The sequence below is a fragment of the Macrobrachium nipponense genome, chromosome 39 (assembly GCF_015104395.2).
Source record: "Macrobrachium nipponense isolate FS-2020 chromosome 39, ASM1510439v2, whole genome shotgun sequence".
Lineage (NCBI taxonomy): Eukaryota > Metazoa > Arthropoda > Malacostraca > Decapoda > Palaemonidae > Macrobrachium > Macrobrachium nipponense.
In genome coordinates this window covers 28,935,629-28,957,434 of record NC_061099.1, presented here as the reverse complement: position 1 = coordinate 28,957,434, position 21,806 = coordinate 28,935,629, and positions in this window count along the sequence as shown.

Sequence of the window (21,806 nt, the reverse complement as noted above, 5' to 3'; positions counted from 1 at the left end):
TTAAATAAATCTACAACATATGAGTGACCAACCACTAAGTATAAAATATTTATGTTAATGTAAAAATCAAATTAACATTCTCTCGCATAGGAGAGAGAGAGAGAGAGAGACTCCCAAAAACACAACAGCCACGAATTGTCTATGATATCCGAATGAACAAAAATGCCCTCGTTGTATGGAAACTACGGAGTGGACCTCGTCTAAAATGGCTTGGCAGTCATTTCAGACGAGATACAGTTATTATTTTAACAATTCTCTTTTAAGATGAAAAATAGAGAGAAAGTGAAATTGCAATCATAAATAATATGCATTATTGCACGGTTTATAAAAGTCTCTTAAAATGAAAGGAACAATTTTAGAGTTTTCTCGAATGAAATTAATGTCATCATTTCCGTGAGTGACATCACAAATCTTACCATTTCATATTAATGCTACTTATGAGCCTACAATTTCACTTTTGACAAATCGAAAGGGATAAAAGCTAATTTATCAGCAATATCAAACAGTTTCATGACAAAAGAATCTATAATTACTAAAATGAAAGGAAAGGTATCGCAAGCAATAGTTATTAGAAGCTTCTAACAGGACGTAATCATGTTTTTACAAGTAAGAAGTACGAACAATACCGGTTTGCTTCAGATCGCACGTGCATCACCTGATTGACATGTTTTGAAAACAAAACGACCATCGAGTTTTTTCTTATCTCAAGTGATGACAGGAATTTCCTGCTCCGAACGGACAAAGTGCTGATTTCTCCACATTCTACGTTATTCCTTAACTTTAAATTATGTTTTTTGTGAATTCTGAACACAAATGATTTTACCTTATGAATTCTGAGCAAACTAATATTGAATCTGAAAATATAACAAACACCTACAGCATTTCATACTATTACTTAGGGGAAGGTATGCATTGCGAAAGTTACAGCATAAATATATATATATATATAATATATATATATATATATATATATATATATATATATATATATATATATATCACAGGAAAATGACAGGCAGAAATCGAAGTGCTTTCAGTTACATGGTCTTATTAAAGATGAAAGCGCTACGATTTCTCCCCATCATTTTCTATGGTATCCACTTACTTAAGGAAGTTACTAGCATCTACTGTGAATTTAAGGTATGTATATATATATATATATATATATATATATATATATTATATATATATAGTATATATATACCTTAGATTCACAGTAGATGCAAGTGACTTCGTTAAGTAAGTGGATATCATAGGTAATTAATGGGGAGAAATCGTAGCACTTCCATGTTTACTAATACAATGTAATTGAAAGCACTTCGATTTCTGCCTACCATTTTCTTGTGGTATCCGCTTATATATAATATATATATATATATATATATATATATATATATATATATATATATATATATATATATATATATATATGCATACATACATACATATATATATATATATATATATATATATATATATATATCTATATATATATATATATATATGTGTGTGTGTGTGTGTGTGTGTGTGTGTGTGTGCGTGTGTGTGTGTGTGTTACATCTTCAGAGAGGATGAGGTATGTAAAACTGGCATCTTTAGTTTCTAAACACAACCCAACGAAAACTCCAAATAATGCATCATTTTAAAAGGGTATTATAATTCCAACAGGAAAACGCAAATAACCCTCGGGACCGGAAAAAACACGTCCACCCCTTTCTACAATAACTAGACATCAGTCAAAAGATAGGTAATCAAAAATCATAATGCCTCCCCACACCACTACCAGATACGTTTCCGGGGAAACTACCAGATCTGTCTAAGAGAGAGAGAGAGAGGAAAAGAAAAAAGAAAACCCACATAAATAAATTGTAAACAAACCAAAATTATATAAATAAAATAGTCATATGAAAATGAAATCTCTGAAACAAATGTTTAAGATACATAAAGCCAAAGTTATTCTTGGGCATGAAAGTATGTTTATTCTTTTCACACACAAAGAAGTGTCCAATTATCCTACCCTCCCATTATGTAGGGGAACAGTCCGCACGTAGCCTTGCACGAACTTTCTCACAAGACACTGCCCTTAAGATGACGTCACTTCTATGTTACAAGTTAATTGCTCTGGAAAAGATCCATGATGTCATATACAGCTCATATTCACACCCACGAAATTCTAAAACTAGATTTGGAAGTCCACCTACTTCTGTCCACGCACGAACATACGCGCGATCTGTCTTTGCTCTTGGTCAAGACTGAGACAGCAATCTTCCACATTGCGCCATCTAAATGATTTGTCAACATTTCAAGACCCCGTTTGTTTCCGTGGGAGCCAAATGATGACAATTACAAAAATTTTCAAGGTGACTTTAAGCATTAGATCTCGTTACGAAGACATTCCTCTTCCATCCGACACACTCCTGAATTAACATTTTGTCATCTCGCCACAGTGCAGCAAAATCAAAATATGCATATGCCAAGTTTATGAATTATATTCATAATGGTGTTCATGTTATATTCTCAATACGCATTTCATATATATATATATATATAACTATATATATATATATATATATATATATATATATATATGTATATAATATATATATATATATATATATATATATATATATATATATATATATATATATATATATATATATATATATATATATTATATATATATATATATATATATATATGAAGATAAAAGACCAATAAAACACTGTTTGAACGTTGCAACCATATATTTCGAGCACTTCCTGGTATAATATGGACATGGGATTTCTTACATGAGTTTATATAAATGAATGTGCAGGTGTGGCAGTAAGTCTACTGGTGACCAAGGAAGGATGGGATTAGAATATTCCCTGGTGATTTCTGGCCTCATTAACTCTCGTCTAGCGACTCGTTCTGTGGTCGGATGTTCTTGGACACCTGCTTGAGAAGCGGCCTAAGGATTAGTTCGTCGATGTCATCCGATTTCCAATGTCCTCCTGACAGGTTCATATTGTTGGATTGACTGATGAGAGCAGATTCCAGCATCTTCCCTTTGTACAGTTAACTACTTTTGAAAACCAACTCTGTCCCACTCCAGTTAATAGTATGGCCATAGTCCTTAATATGTGGGAAAATCCCCGAGTTCTCTGATGTATATTGCCCTGATCATTTGTGCTCTGCCAATCTCTGCCAGCAGTTTCCCCAACGTAAATCTCATTACAATTGCTACACGGTATCTTTTAAAACCCGGCTTCTTCTCCTCTTTTATTCAAGTATAGATTTGGGTTAATGGAAAATGAAAAGATTATTAGACCTGAGGTGTTCTGTGGCTTTTTGGATCTTTTCATCGTATGGACATTTTATTTTATTGTTGAAATCTATTTGTCTATTCTAAGTGGGAAATCTATAGTATATAGGTTATCGAGAAGGCTATAAATAAACTGGTAGATCCATCTCGTAGAGATTAACAGAGCACAAAAGGTCAGTGCGATATGCATCAGAGAACTTGGGGATTTTCCCATATATTACGGACAAAGGCCATACTAATAACTGGAGTGGGACTGAGCTGGTTTTCAAAAGGGAAGATGCTTGAATCTGCTCTCATCAATCAAACCAACAATATGAACCTGTCAGGGGGACATTGGAGATCGGATGACATCGACGAACTAATCCTTAGGCCGCTCCTCAAGCAGACGGCCAAGAACATCCGACCGCCAGACGAGTCGCCAGACGAGAGTTAATGAGGCCAGAAATAACCAGGTGAATATTCTAATCCCCTCCTTCCTGGGTAACCAATAGAGACTTACTGCCACACCTACATATGCTTGTATATAAACTCTTTAAAGATATCCTATGTCCATATTTTACCAGTGATCAGGAGCACAGAGGGAAGCACTCGAAATATATGGTTGCTACGTTCAAATAGTGTTTTTTTGGCACTTTATCTTCATATTATACTGTTGCATTACAGTAAAAGGCATTCATATATTATAAAATATAATATATATATATATATATATATATATATATATCTATATATATTATATATATATATGTATATATACATATGTATGTATATATACATATATATATATATATATATATATATATATATACATATATATATATACATACATATGTATATATATACACACACACACACATATATAATATATATATATATATATATATATATATATATATATGTGTGTGTGTGTGTGTGTGTGTGTGTGTGTGTATATATATGATGTACTAGCTAATATACCCAGCATTACTCGAGATAAATAGGGCCTTGCCGTCCTTGATAACAACCCCTATAGGGAGGATTATGCAGTAACTTTCAGAGTAACTAATCACTTCGGATCATCATTGCAATCTTATTCATCTGGGACGGCACCTAGTTAAAGGAAAGGTGTTCGATTGTAAAAATTTAACACATGCTTCAGAAGGATAAAACACAATAAGAATCGAGTTTGTGATAATATATTAAAATGATATGACATAAGATGCACGATATGAATTACAATTGTTATCAATTTTTAAGTGTCTTGTGACTCACCACATTTTTGTTCTGCCATTAGATGTGCGAATAAATAGATTAGTGGGACTGTCAACTCTCGAACACACTAAATATAGTTCAACATGTGAAAACCCTGGCTCCTTCAGGTTTAGGCCTACAACATCCAATGGCTGACCTCGTGCCTTGTTAATGCTCATTGTAAAGCTCAGCTTTAAGGCGAATTGAAATCGCTTAAACTCAAAAGGTGTGTCAGATGGGATAAGAGGAATTCGTGTTATGAACACATCCTCACAAATGCTTAGCTAGTCAAAATAGCTTCCAAGACTCTTGGCCTCATCTTCTTCATGATAAGGCGAGTTTCTCAAAAGCATTTCTGGTGCGCCCATCCTGAGTTTTAAGTGGTGAGGTGGAAGTCCAAAGGGTGTTAGACTATTTAAGAACTCCACAAGATCGTTCACAACTTCATCTATATCGAGAACAGTGTCGATGAGCTTGTAACTGCATTTCTCACTGGGTAGCTGCTTCAGCAGTTGCAGATTCGTGCCGTCAACAGTGTCGTTTCTCATAGCCAAGATGGCATATTTTCTCAGCCAGTTATGGTCTTTAAATCTGTTGCCAGGTCAGGAAACACCCTAGACTTGAGCTCTTGAATATCATATATTGAATTTTCAAACGGCAAAGTGACCAGATCATCGTGTGCAACAACCTTAGTGGCATTACCAGCACCTAATAACTTATTGGAAAAGGCCCCTGCTTCCTCATCACTGCTCAGTTGGACTATCGTGTTAGTTTGGAGTCTTAATTTCTGTACACTTCTCTTTCCATGAATAATGCAATTGGCTTCAGCAACTCTCACTTCAAAGTATAACAAAGTAGGCTTATCATATAATAGATGCAGTTAGCACTAATATCCCACGTGAAAAATTTAAACAAACCCGTGAATAAAATATGTAGGGGGTAAGAAATTATTTCTATGCCACTATCAGGGCCTGCGCCCATCTATTTCCGAATAATTATCTTTATACTATTAACCTATGTTTCGAATTTAAACATTACAAGCACAATAATAAGAAAGTTATATTGAAGAAGGGGCATAGGGTGTTGCCCAAGGCCCCCAGGGTTCTTATTGGAATTTATAAATAATGCAATTAGTATCAGAAACCCTTGTTTTAAATTTGACCAAAATCAGCCCCAAAGTAAGAAAATTATATTTAAGTGGGATCCCCCCAGGGCCACGAACGGCTTGATAACTATTTTTAAGCAATGCCATTAGGTCCCAGTAGCTAGAGTAATAACTTTTAGGGGGTGTTGTTTTATATGTTTTTATAAGAAATTCTAATTAGTCTGTTTAAACCCTATGTTTGCTTAACCTCTGTGCCAAATTTCATACTGATCGGTTCACTGATGTAGACGTTCACTTGGAACAACAGACAAACTAACAAACAGACGTATTTTCCCATATATCTAATATATATATATATATATATATATATTATATATATATATATATATATATATATATATATGTATATATATATATATATGTGTGTGTGTGTGTGTGTGCGTCTGCACGTGCTTGAATATACAAATATTCATATCCTGCGTTTTAGTTCGGCCAGAAAACAGAACCATAAACAGACGTTCCAAAACTTTTTGACTAAATGTTGAGGGAGCTGATTCCGCTGGACTGCCCACTGACAGGTCCTGGAATGCAAATTTCATCCTAAAGGAATCTCTCCAAGATTTCTCAGCCCTGGCGATTTCTTTCTTACACGGACGAGGGAGGGAGAGAGGGAGGGAGGAAGGGAAGAAGGGAGGGAGGGAAGAAGGATGGAGGAAGGGATAAAGAGGGGGGCGGGGAGAGGGAGAGAAAAGATGAGGAAAAGAAGACTTCAAACAACTCACGTTGTCTGCTTTATAGGGTTCCTCCGGGGAGTTTGAAAACGTTACGTCTCTCTCTCTCTCTCTCTCTCTCTCTCTCTCTCTCTCTCTCAATTCTCGAGATGGAAAGAGGCGTTGCAGTGGACGTGCTTTCACTGAACGTGATTTTGCGCCAAGATTTGTTGACCTGGGGATTTTTAAAGGTCTTGTTATGAAATATTATTGCCATTGCCTGTTGGGAAGTTATTGGAGTTATCTTTAACGAAACAGCCATTGTTTGATATTTGGATTTTTTTACATTTTTGCTTCGGTTAATCAGTTTAATGGACACTATTACATTAATTTCAAAACATATTGCATGTTACCTAAACCTAATGACTAGTAAGCTTTATAATCCCTTTAATGCCATTCTATTAAGTGAATTTCAAATTATATTACATATTGCCGGAACCAAATAAGAAGTAAGGTTTATAATCCTCATCACTGACTGACAACGGAGGGGTAAATTTATATATCAATGATTATAGAATACCGAAAGTCTTGTTAATTACTACAGAGAAGATCACTTTAGCATAGTTCAGTATAAAAAAGAATTTTTACATTCAATTTCCTTACTGCCACTTCATAAAAACTTAGAAAACACGACTTTAGTGTTTTAAAGATATATTTATTACATCAGTGATGTTGAAAAATCCCTTTAGTCTTCGTTAAGTAACAATAATTTACAGCTTGCTTGTTATGGCTGGTTTTATTAAAATTAGAGAAGAGACTTATTGAAATTTAGAATATTTCTAATTATTTTTTCATTTTCGGATTCTTGAACAAAAATATAAAGGTGGATATTATGCGACTCCCAACGAAAATGGAAGAAACGTGTTCCACTGATATGGAGCCTATCAGAGGAATTTTTTTGTTCCAGAATCAGTGTCTTCCGCATATTATATTTAATAAAAACTATTGCATGTGTTGTTTTTAAAAATGGAAGGGCAGGATCTATTAAGATTTGTGTTTGTTCTGGTGCAACCTTAAAATACACATTTACTGTGAATTTCAGTTACTGCGAGTCATCTTTTTCTCAAATATCTTCCAAACTAATTATTTGATCGAAATGGTACTTTAACACAGTGTAAATGACACCTCACCCTTATTTTTGATAATATAGTACGTCGTCAAATAGTGTTAGTTACGGCGTATGACGTATGACCGTCACCCTGTTCACCAAGGTCTCCTCACTTCCCCTAAATCCCCCAGGTAGGTGAATTGCCGTAAAGGAAATAAAATAGAAAATAGGTATAATTTGGGGGGAAACTGCTATCATAATATCATTGTATAGAATGTGTTTCTCTATTCATATCACACTACAATTTCGTTTCTACTAATCTAACGCCAGTAATAAGGATGTAATTCTTGTACCGGACTGAGTTCAGTGAATGAGTTGAGTTTCATGCATTTTGAATTATATTAATTATCATTAATGTTACCTATCACCATATTTTCAGGCATTTAACAAACAGGTTTTTTTTCTTTGTCATAAAGAAGGTATCCTCATTCATAATCAGTTAATAAATCAATGTTCTTATGTCTTTCACAGGTTTGTATCTATTTTGCAGCATCGCAAACTGTCATAATTGGAGAGTCGCTCGATTTTTATTTCTTGACAGCAACAGACCAAAGATGCTGGTGATATATATTTATCAACAGATATCATCACCTATATAAACTAAGTATACCTGTTGCTTATGAATTTGAATGATTCTGAATGAGTATATGAAAATGAAAATGAATTATGTTCTTTGATCTAAACACTTTCATAAGTGATATTTTGTTTCATTTATAGACTATATTTATACCTATATTTTCAGCTATCAACGCAACACACACATATGGCATTATGCAGTGCTATATAAACTCAATAACTATTGAGGAATTCTCAAGTCTACCTTAATTCACTAGTGCATCTTGAAGAAAACGGAGATGTTTACTTTATTATTACCCCGTGACAATTTAGAGTGGTACAGAAATTATGAAATCGGTCTCTCTCTCTCTCTCTCTCTCTCTCTCTCTCTCTCTCTCTCTCTCTCACACACACACACACACTCGTGTATAAAGTATTATCATAGGCTGAAAAGAGATGAAAACAATTGAGAATATCACAGGAACTTTATTCACAGTCTTCGTCATTATCAAGAAACGAATCTTCCTCGTTATCACTGTCGATGTTGATAATTACGGGATCTACAGGTTTGTTGATGTTATCAGTGGACCAGTATTCATCCTCGAAGTCTCTGGTCTCACTTACCCATTGAGGTTGATCCTTAATCTATGTTGGCTTTCTCTATTTTTTATGTTTTGGAGTCGTACTGCAAATACATTTCTGCAACGATGCAGACAGAGTAACACTGCGGCCATGACAGCGAGGAAAAATCTGTCTTCCTCAATAACGCAGTAAATACTTATAGTACGAGTGCTGCAGCCGACAGACAACCCCATAGCATTACGGTATTACCTGACACGCCAGGGATACTATAAACAGAATACATTGGAAAAAATTAACCATTATTATGATCATTATGTCAAACCTCCCTATCCACTTCATTATGAACTCTGCAATTATCTGCTGGTATTAAAAAATGTCATGGAAAACGGTATTTTATTTCATGTTGTAAATTACATAGAGGTATTGAGGGGAGAAATGAGAAAAACAGAGATAAAGAAAGAGTGAGTGAAAGGGAGGAAGGGAGGGAGGGATGGAGGATAGCAGACATTCGAATCTGTAAATGACTCCTGCTGACTCATACGACGTCGTCTTTAAAAGTCAAGAGTAAGCGCCTTAACTAACACCATTTGACAATGAACTTTATTACCAAAATTTAGGGCAAGGTGTCTTGTACACTGTATTAAAGTGCCATTTCGATCAAATAATTATTTTGAAAGATTTTTTGAGAAAAACGATGAATCGCAGTCCCTGAAATGCATAGTAAATGTTATTTCTTTATTTATTTATTGACGAATTAATCAATTTTCGTAGGAGTGGTTGTGGGGAAAAAAATGTCACTGAAAAGATAATCACATTATTGTCATAAATACTGTAACTACTTGATGTCATATAGTCGATCACCCTTTCGACTTGGCAAACTGGTTATTTGATAGTTCGAAAATTGTCAGTCTCGTTATTTTTTCTTGTCATAAAACTTGTGAACTTCACTCCCGAAAGAGGTATGAAAAAGTTCATATAAACGGAATATTTCCGCTTATATTAATTGTAAACTACGTTTTTTTTACTGTTAATAATAGAAGAGTAAAAGTAATAACGCCAGATTCCATATAGTAACTACTGCATGAACTATTTGAGCTATTAGGATCTTGTCTTCCTTGTTATTAGAAGATACTGCTTAGCATTTTTGCAAGTTAATTAAGAACCCAAGATATAAATTTCTTTTTAACAGCTGCAGTAGGAGATATATTTATGTAGTATGTAATTATGGATCATAATAAAAGCTTTTATCCATAAAACACATTTTTATCGCTACAAGCAAGATTTTTTTTTTTTTTACAGTAGGTCGTGATTTATTAATTGTATAAACATACTTTGGCTATTATCTCGCCTTTACACTTATGAAAAAAAAGCTAATAGCAGAATGACAAGCCAGATTCATTCTATCTAGGCTCACCGTTGGAGAGAGAGAGAGAGAGAGTGTGTGTGTGTTTACCACGAGCCAAAATATCCTTTGCCCAACGAAAAGATGGAGACGTGTTACACCGAAGTTTCCACATTTAAGGGGATGAAGTTTTTTTTCGGACCTGACAGGTTGTCAAGCATTTTGGTACTTGTGATTAATCCCGGATAATCGCGACGTGGTTCCAGTGGGATGTCTGTGTACCCTTTGTACTCTCAGAGGAACTCAGGAGGAAGAGATTTTTTAGGTCGAAGAAAATATGAAAGAGCTCCATGGGATGGTGAGCAGTATGGGAATCCTTTCAGGTCCTACGCATTTGATAGCAAAAGGGTGTATCGGATTTTTCGAATGGGTCCATTTTTTTTCTTATTTCTATTTGTTTCTTTTTTTATTTCCTATTCTTCCATGAAACACCAAAATTCAGAAAGCGTTCCTCTGCGATAAGACTTTTACATTGAACGAGCTTGAAGAATTGCATCATGACAGGCCGCGAAGAAAATGGTCAAAATTATACGTTTTCAGAAAGAAAAATATCCTGAGTTTCGCGAGGAAGAAAGACTATTTGGTGAAGGGAATTCTCTTTATCAAAAATATTTTACCTGTGAACATAAAAATCTTAATTTCAATGAAATCAGATTCCAGCCCCTTACATCACACAAAAATGACCTGATATAGGTTACAATTAATCCTTTTTATTCTAGAAACGTTTACAATATATGAGCATCCTTCAGAAAACTCAAGAGACCTATGAATCTGCGGCATATTTAATATATCTAACTACGTGCTATTTAGCCGTCAAGAATGTATACGAAATATACAAAAAACGTATACAAGGGAAAGGAAGGATTATTTCAGGAGTTATTAGAATTATTATATAAGGAAATTTCATAATAACTAAAGAAATATTAGAATTTGTTGCTATGGAAGATGACATGATATTCTGTAAGAGTAATACCATTTCATATTTAAGTGTCAAATTTATTTCCTAACACAAGAGTTTGTAGCATAATTCCAGACTTAATGAAGGATTCAGAGGTATGAAAAATAGAAAATAAATAATTATGCAAAAATAGGATGTATAGGGAAATTATTCATGAACACAAACGTTTGGATACCACGGGAAAAAAAGTTCGTAGATGAGAATATTGTAATATTACAGTTGATGGATTTACAAACATGAAAATTGGGATAGTTTAAAAACAAAAGACCAATACGTTTAATAATTAATTAATTATCAAGTTATTTCGGGCTCCATTACTTTTATTACGTAAGGAATTATTTATATTACTGAAAATAAACATTTATTAGAGCTAAGCATCATTATCTCACAAATGAGGAGTAGGGTATAATATCAAGAGATTTAATTATCTCAGTAGCATCAAATGCTGATTGTTATCATAAAAAAGTATATAATACTTCAAAGTAAAAGACATTACTTCGCTGGATATGACGAGTATTTCCATTACAGTAAATGAGAGAGCTTCTTGCCTTAAAGAGGTATTTATTTTAATAAAAAAAAATTACCGTGAAAGTAATTAAAGTGAGAACTAAAAATGTCACGGTTCGTTTGCGACACACTTTTTCGTTTGTAAATAAACGTATTATGAAAGATTCTGAGTTATCATTACTTTAAAATAACACAATTATTTGATTAAAAGCATGTGACTCTTTTACACACACACACACACACACACACACACACACACACATATATATATATATATATATATATATATATATATATATATATATATATATATATATATATATATATATATAGATATATATATATATATATATATATATATATATATATATATATATATATATATATAAATATATATATATATATATATATATATATTATATATAGATATATCTATATATATATATATATATATATATATATATATATATATATATATATATATATATAATATATATACTATATCTATATAATATATAAATATATATATATACTATATATATATTATATATATATATATATATATATATATATAATATATATATATATATATATATATATATATATATATATATAATATATATATATATATATATATATATATATATATATGATATATATAGATATATAATATATATATATATATATATTATATATATGATATATATATATATATATATATATTATATATATATATATATATATATATATATATATGTGTGTGGTGTGTGTGTGTGTGTGTATGTATGTATGTATATATTGTGACTTGGACCAGCTTCTAAGAATTAGGAAGTGGTCGGTCACAAAGTTGTTTATGGTTCGCAAATGCCAACAGCGGTTGGTTTATCGAGGCCTATTTCAGCCCCCCCCCCCCCCCCCCCCCCCACTCTCTCTCTCTCTCTCTCTCTCTCTCTCTCTCTCTCTATCTATCTATTATATATTATATATAGATTATATATATATATATATATATATATATATATATATATTATATATATATTAATATATATATATATATATATATATATACGTTGGCCGGCTGGCATGAACTTAGATAGATTTCTCAGTTCTCACATCAGTCATGTTGAAGGATGAGCTTGAAACACTTGGACGTATCAAATTTAAAGTATATTCTTCTTAAATATTTACAAGTTTAAGTACATCTTGAGATAGGTGCTTTCTGAAGAGACCTGAGTAACGGAAAGATAGCAGAGAGTGATACAAAGATCACAGTGTTTGATCACTGGAAGGAAACAGTATTGAACAAACGAATTTACATCCTTGACATGTAGGTCATGCTGACATCTTAGTTTTACTCTGATTCTCGTGAGAGCCGGTCTGACATACCGATCCACAGGAAGGATGTTCGTTCGTTTGTCTGTGGTTATGATTAGTCAGAATTTACACACATCCTGAACGGACGAGGTATTTGTGGGAATTTTTTCGACCTATTATACAGAGCGTAGCTATGTTTATAATAATGGAATGGGTTACATTTCCATTTTTATATATTCTCCATTACATATTGCTTGGCCACTACAAAATAGAATATACATAAGGTCCATTCAGTTGCAAATAATGTTCTTAAGCAGGATGTGGGCAAATGGTAATCTAAGATCAAAGATAATGTAAAATAATGCAAAATAATGCACATGCTAAAATATATACTAAAGGTATAATATAATTATTGTAAAATGTATACAAAGAATAATACCTGTGCTAAAAATGCATATAAAGATAAAACTTGTGCTAAGAATTGATACAAATATAATACTTATGCTAAAAAGTATATAAGGATTATACTTGTGTTGCAGTAAAAAAGAAAAAATACACAGACTAGGGTCATAAAGATAATTGATACATTAGAAATACTAATGCATTTCTGGTAGTTATACATGACTCGTAGTACATGTGTAAGTATGCATACATATATATATATATATAATATAATATATATATATATATATATATATATATATATATATATGAACAAAAATTAATGGTACTTTGTTAAGAAATGAAAGATAAGACCTATATAGGCATGGTTAAAGATAAGTATTCATATATATGTACGGTTTCAGGTGCGTACATACGTATAGCTGGATTTAGTTTGTTGATTCACAGAGATTATTTTTAAAGGTAATGGTATATGGAATGCATTATTAATGAACCAAAACTACATTACATGCCAGCCAAATACTAACTCACTTTTCAACCATGCTTAAGTTCAAAACAAGTCAACGATCTATGTAAATCGATCAATTTTACATAACTCTTATATCCCAGGGCTTCAGGGCACTGGGTAACCTGTCTTGATCATTTTTGACGTTCCCTGACTATTCCTTTTTCATACTCTTAATCCTGCAACAAGCTATTACATTCGTGACGATTATAATCACTATCATACACATAACCATGGCTATCAGTGCGTAATAGCGGAAGGCTTCATTAAACGTGAAAACAGGCTGGATGGGATCCATAGTATCCAGATTTTTAATTGTTTTGGCGACGGAGGGATTGTAAGGAAGGGGAGGTGCTGCAATGTGAGTGGTCCCCCAGGTATAATTTGCGAAATAAGTTCTCCACCGGATGATGGTATTTATTCCATGGACGGTGTATTTGGTCGTGGTTCCTACGAAATCGTCCGCTGCTATGAACAGATGAGATTCTGCAGTTGACCCATCTGGGCCAGTGACCTCAAAATCGCAGCCAGGTTCCGTTGTTCAGCCTGTGAGCGAACTTAGACTTGCCATAGGTGTACAAATAATCCAAGCATTGTTCTCGCCTATGGGACAAAGTTCCGTTGAGTGCTAGTTCTAACTCACATGAACTCTCGGAAATATTCCGGAATTCAAAGGAGTCAGCCGTGAAAACTTTTTTATCCATGGCTGTGTAGCAATTAACGAACGATTCCAGGTTTCTGACAACCGTAAAAGTTTCCTTGTTAGGGGAAATTAATACATAGCTGTACAGATTTGAAATAACTGGTAATGAGCTATTCAACATGTACTTGGGAACGGGGAAATTGTATATGATTCCCAAGCTTCGGAAGGATCAAAAGGGATATTAATCATGATTCTACTTTGCTCTATAGAATTCAATCTTTGCTCTATAGAATTCAATCTTATGCGATTCGATCAACGGAGTGTAACCGACTCTCACGAGCATTCTCTAAAATCAATGTTAATTCTTTAATGGGTAATAAGTGCGGTGACAGAACTCCTTTAGTAGCAAGTGTGATAGCTTCAACATAATCTTTGGATTTTTCAATGAAATGAGAAACTCTATTGTATATATGATCCATCTTCGTATTATAGTACGATAATGTCGCGAGCAAAGATTGAATGTCCTGAACATGATTTAAGTTACTTGAATGTTCGTTTACTATTGCAATGAGTTCATTAATTGATTCAATTTGTTTATTGAGTTCAGAAAAAATTAATTCTTGTTCATGCTGTAATCCTTCTATTTTCTTATTCTGATCGTTAATTTTAAGACGATTAGAGATACCCAAGCCTAACCCAGCAACAGAACCAAACAAATTAAGTGCGGCAAAGATAATCGGGTTATGTCTTTCAACATTGGTGTGCGGCACTGACCACATAAGGAGGTCACGTACTAAGCATTATGTTTCAGCTGTCTTATTCTGCAAATCAAGGGACATTAACTTAGATATACTCAAGGTATGAGCAAGTGGGTGTTCGTCACTTGAAGGAAAGTAGGTTCTGTGCAATTGAATCAAGGATTCAGCAAAAAGAGACAGCTCGGATTTCAAATTGATTACAACATTCTCTTGTAAGAAAACAGCCTGCATGTCAACTTCTCGTATAATGTTACTGCATGTAACGAAAAGATCTTCATTTCTTTCAATGATTGAGCCATGATTAAAGCGGACTGAGTTAGTTTTCGAATTGATTCCCTACAAGGAAAATACTTGAACAATCAGCACAAAATATATCAAGACAAGCTTCATGTTGGAGCCTGCAAATAGCAAAATATATGTAGTTACACATGTTTTAAAAAATAACCACCGCATGCAATAAAATGGCATACAGAGAAAATTTTTTTTAAATATATTTTTACATGTGTCGTGTCTTGGCTGGGGGTTTGTGAATGAAATATTAAGCCTTGCTGAAAAAGGTCCAACACGATGCACACACGTAAGAATAAGGGAATAAGAATTGAGCGCTTGTGACTTACCTTGAGTTAGAGATCTGTTAAATGCTTTAAGGTCGCCATGGAAAGCCAGCCAGTTAGTTCTTAATTAAGTTTATTTACAAAAAAACATTGAGAGGCCTGAGATAACTGAACAGCAGATAGAGCATGTGGAAAGGGCACAGCGTACTGTTTTAAATTACTCTATTATTTACAGTAACATGAGAGAGTGGTCGAATTCACAATGAATGCAAAGCTGGTTTCCAAATTGATGATATCTTCTAAGGTAATGAAGCACTGGCAAGGAGGCAGAGATGCACGGAGCCGGCAGTTGGAAATCTGGAAATGGATTCCAGGTTACATAACATAAAACAAAGACTTCTCGCACAACATTTATGACTAATGCATTATGGAGGGAATTTATCCTTAATCACATACAATGCTATTACTAAGGGGAGAAATCTAGTGCTTAAATAGAATAGCTCAATGAAGATCTTCATTGATCTTGGACAAGTCACAAGGGAAGCATGCGATCGCTAGGTGGAATGGAAGGAGGTTCATTAGAGAAGTTAGAAATTGAATTTGAAAATGGGGGAGAGTTTGTTTGACTCAGAGGAAAAGAACTGGCTATATGAATGTAACTCAGACATACTTGGTTGCCTTATGGAGTGTAGTTTGATGAGATTGTCCGAGTTTTGGGGCGCGCCAGTCAGCGCCTTTGTTAGGCCTATATGGAAGGCTGGATCGGACGTGTGTCCGTCATGATAGGCTGCACAGGACTGAGAGTGATCCATGATGCGGATGATTTGCATTTGGGGTAGTTCCCCCCGCCGCCGCCCGCCCATTTTCAGGTCATGTGGAAACAGACATACGGCCAGTAAAAGGGTCAAGGTGAACTGGGTCTTAAGAATAGGCCTAGGAAGTACCTACATAGCTGCAATCTTCCCGTTGTGATATGTCCCTAGTGCTTAACAAATTTTTACCCTCTCACTACTACGAAGGGCTGGAAATTCCTATTCCCTTTGTCTGGCCTGGCCTATGCTGAGTCCCTTAAATCCCTCCAAAAGTCAGCTGATGCTGGGGGTAAGATGGCTGCCGCTTCTAGCTTGATTTTAATATTAAATACTGGCGAGGCAAGAATAAACGTAACAATATATATATAATATATATATATATATATAATTATATATATATATAATATATATATATATATATATATATAGAAATTTTTTTCAAAAACATGAAAGGGTTAAACCCTTACGTACTCCCTAGATACTGTGCGTATATCAGTAGGTTTGTTTATGTTCTGAACTTTCAGCCTATTTGCCACCAAAAGTTCAAGAATTACAAAAATTTAATGGTCCTTCGAATTTTGGAGTGAGTTTGTAATTCAGACATTTTTGTACGTACACGTGTATATATATTAAATTGCCTACTACATATTGTTTTGTTTGTTTTACATTTTTATCGTGATTATTCTTCATGATTATTTAAGCTTCTTCAAGGTTCTTACGAAGTATGTTGAACCTGTTTACACTAGCATCCACAATATCCTTAAGAGGATCTGATAAATTGGTAGTGGGTTTGAGAATATGAAAATGTATCTTAGCGGGTGCGCCGTAGATTGCTTCGTGCAGCGACATTTTGATAGAGTGAAGATAACTGTGATTGAGAGTGCTTGATACAGCAGGGATGGTATGTCCCAATTGGGATCCATACCCCCTAAGGCAACCTGTAGGATGTCTAACACCTTTCGATTCACACGTTCTACTAAACCATTGGCTTCAGGGTGATAAATCATGGTGTTGATTTTCTTTATGCCTCAGAATACACACAAGGAATTAAGAAAGAGATTGTTGAATTCTCCGCCAGAGTCGGAGACGATCGTGTGTGGAATTCCATGTCTACAAATATAACATTCATAGAACTTTCTTGTATATTCAACAGCGGTTTTGTTCTTTAAAGGTATTAGTTCTGTGTATCTGGTTAAGGCGTCAATTAACACTTAAGAGGAGCCGGTTCCCTCTGTCAGACTCGTGAAATCCTGTTAATAAATCTAAGTATACCAGTTCAAAGGGTTTGTTTGGCACGGGGTAAGTTCCAAGACTGACAGGTGTCTTAGTGTGTCCTTTGTGTTTGTGGCAAATGTTGCAATTGTTTATGTTTCCTAATATCTATAGTCATCGTAGACCAGTAGAATAGCGATTTAGCTTTTTGTGACAGGATAGAAAACCCAGGATGACCGTGTAAGGGAATGGAATGCAACCAGTTTAGGACAGTCGGTATAAGAGAGATTGTTACCACTAGCTGGTCGTTAGTCGACTGCGGTGTATTTCGGGTTTTCCTAGTCACGGACCTACACAGAATATTATCCTTGATTATGAAATTTTGTTGCAAATATTTTGCGTATTCCTTTTCTTTTGTTGCAAATATTTTGCGTATTCCTTTTCTTTTGTTGCAAATATTTTGCGTATTCCTTTTCTTTAGGATTTCCATTCAAAGCGTTTATTATTTTACTTAACCGAGGGTCTTTGTGTTGTTCAGTCTGTACCAGTTCAGCACTCCAACCCATGTCTTCAACGTTCTCGATCGTCTGGGTCAATGAATTCTCATGTTCAAACGCCATTTTAACGGTTTGTATAGGTGTGGCAGTATCTTCTAATTCAGCTAATGGTTCTGAATACGTTGGTGCGGGGTAGCAGGATAACGCATCAGCGATGATATTTGCTTTCCCAGGTAGATATCCTGTCTTCGCACCAAAGTCCTGAATGATCATATGCCATCACGTTCTTTTAGGGCTGTGGTTAAAGCCTTTGAAGAAGTCGGTGAGAGGTTTATGGTCAGTAAGGACCTTAACAGGATAGCTGTAAACTATGAACTTTAAATGCACTAACGAATTAACAATAGCATGCCCTTCCTTGTCTATTACTGCGTATTTACTTTCAGAGGGCTTCAATTTACGTGAATAAAAAGCTATTGGAAAAAGCTGGTTATCATATTGCTGAAGTAGTACCCCTCCTACCCCTTGATCTGAGGCATCTGTTGCAATAAAGAATTCCTTACTGAAATCGGGGAATTTTAAGATAGGGGAAGTGCTCAATTTCTCTTTGAAAGTATCAAACACCTTTTGATGCTAAGGTTAATTAAAGGAGCGGCAATTAGTGAGTAGTTGTGCACAAAGTGTCTATAATAACCTGAGACTTCTAAGAACTGTTGTACGCCCTTAACATTAGTAGGTACAGGAAAATTGCTGATGGCTGAGACTTTATCATGGACTACCTTAAGACCTTGACGGGATACCGTAAAGTGCTCTTCTATGGTATTGGAAAAAGTTACAAGATCGTCCATATAGGCGTGGAGAGTTACACCTAGCAGATCACCAAACACTATATTAATCATTCTCATGAAGGTGACAGAGGCGCAGCGTAAACCAAAAGGCATACATAAAAATTCATAATGTCCCCTTGTCGTGCTAAAAGCGGTGTAAGGTGTGCTTTCTGTATCTAACGGTATCTGATGAAAGCCTTTAAGTAAGTACAGTGAAGTGAAACATCTATTCTGACCTAACAGGGATAAGATGTCGTCAGCACATAGCACCGGGAAACGATCAGGAATCGTTTCCTCATTTAGGATACCAAAGTCGACACAAATTCGTCAAGTCCGATCCTTTTTTAGTACAACAATTAAAGGAAAATTATAAGGGCTATTGGATTTTTTGATAATTCCTTCAGCTAACATTTTACCTACATCTTAATTGATTTCGTTCTGATATTTCATAGGGAGACGGTACAAGGGTATGCAGATAGCCTTATTTTTATCCCTTGACCTCATATAATGTTCAATTACATCTGTTTTTCCTAGAGATCCCTCACTAGTGGAAAAGACACCGTGATATTTGGATAAGAGCTCGAAAAATTCTGTCTGATCCCTTTATCCTGGATATCTGCATTTATTTTGCTTCTGGTTGATTGCAAGAGAGACTCGTCAACAGTCGGTTCAACTGGGTTAATTTCAGCGACGGTAAGAATTCGATATTTATAGGCTTCAATGTCTATGACGGATTGATTCTGTTTGATTATTAAATCGGTATTCAGGGGGTTACAGATTTCAATATTGACCTGGTGATGGGAGTCAACAAGGTACAACGCTTGTGTTACGGAAAGTCCATTAATTTTCAGAGAGTCCTGAAGGATTAAAATTTCTCACCCGGGCAAAATTTTCCTAACACGTATTGAAAGGTACGAGCGAATATTAGGTTTGAGCGACTGCATGTAAGTTACCAGTGCGGGTTTCCGAGAATTGTGTTGGGTGGCTCGAATGATATCATTGTTCATGAGACAAGTGATTGGTTCTTCAACGTACGTTACTGTTTGAATATCTGTCTCCCTTTGGTCCAAAACGAATTTTAATGTATGCGACGACCGGTAGAATTTTCCTTTGATAAACAAGCCATTCATTGCAGGTGTTAGAATAACGTTTTGAATGCACATGGATGGATAGCCTACAATTACAACTGGATACATATTAATGCGTTGGACTATGATAAAGGTGTCGGTAAGCGTACGCTTTCCCACACGATACTGCACCTGAGGCGAACCCACTACGCTTAATTCATTATTTCCGATGCCCGATAAGCGGACTTCTGATCTCTCAATAGGGAAGTTAGAAAATAACATGTGGTGAGTACGTAGGCCCATGTTACGTGGACTACCGGAGTCGAAAAATAACGTAAAGGGTTGATGTTCTAAATTGAATGCATGCAAAGTACGACGTAACTCATCTGAATTAATGATAGCATGGATTCTATGAAAATCTATGGGATCTGCACTGACTTCTTGGGTGTGGTCATGTGGTTCACAGGAAAATTCTGTGTTTTGCACATGTCTTCTAGATGATTAAGTTTATTATTTAGTTTAAAAAATGATGATATGGGCGACCCAACATCATTCTCCTCCCCGATGGAGTTATTTACGTGGTGCATGTTTTGCCTTGGACACTCGGAAAATTTACCGTATTTTGGTTATTTTGGGCAGAAGGATTAGGAAGGCCTATTTAACCGTGTTTGTTTCTGCGTGGCATTGCCATGAACGGATTTATTCTTATGATTGTTTGGAGGTTTCCTCTTGTTGTCACCACCGACGTTCTGTGTATGCTTAATGTTACCTTGTGAACGGTTCCGAGTATTGTGAATGGAGCAAAAACACGTACAGCAATCATTCATCATATGTACTGTTCTCTTACAGTTAAAGCAAGTTACCCCGACCGAGTTATTACTAACTACATTTACTTGTTGTGGTTTATTCTCTTGTATTGAATAGGCCTGGACAAGAGATAGGTCTAAATCTGCGCATTTTGACATATGTTTTCTAGCTTGTTTGTATATGTCCAGTTCTGCACTGTCGGGAGTTAATTTATCATCAAAACACTGAATTAAGGCTTCTGGCAACATTGCTGATATGAGGTTAGGTAGATAAGCCTGATAAAATCCTTTGTAGTTATCTCGGTACCGTTAACCCAATCTGACTGATTAAATTGATCTATGTATTCACTCAGACGGTCTGCGATCAGCGCTGCCCTGTCAACTAGGCTAAGATTAGTCATGGAAATAATCTTATGTATATTCCGCAAAGCTAACACTTCATCCAGTGCTTCCTCACTACCGTAGATTGAATGTAATATGACTTTAAATTTTTCCCACGTATTTGCATCAGTCATGTTGAAGGATGAGCTTGAAACACTTAGACGTATAAAACTTAAAGTATATTCGTCTTAAATATTTACAAGTTTAAGTACATCTTGAGATAGGAGCTTTCTGAAGAGACTTGAGTAACGGAAAGATAGCAGAGAGAAAGTGATACAGAGTTCACAGTGTTTGATCACAGGAAGGAAACAATATTGGACAAACGAATTTACATCCTTGACATGTAGGTCATGCTGACATCTTAGCTTACTCTGATTCTCGTGAGAGCCGGTCTGACATACTGATCCACGGGAAGGATGTTCGCTCGTTTGTCTGTGGTTATGATTAGTTAGGATTTACACACATCCTGAACGGACGGCTATTTGTGGGAGTTTTTTCGACCTTTTATAC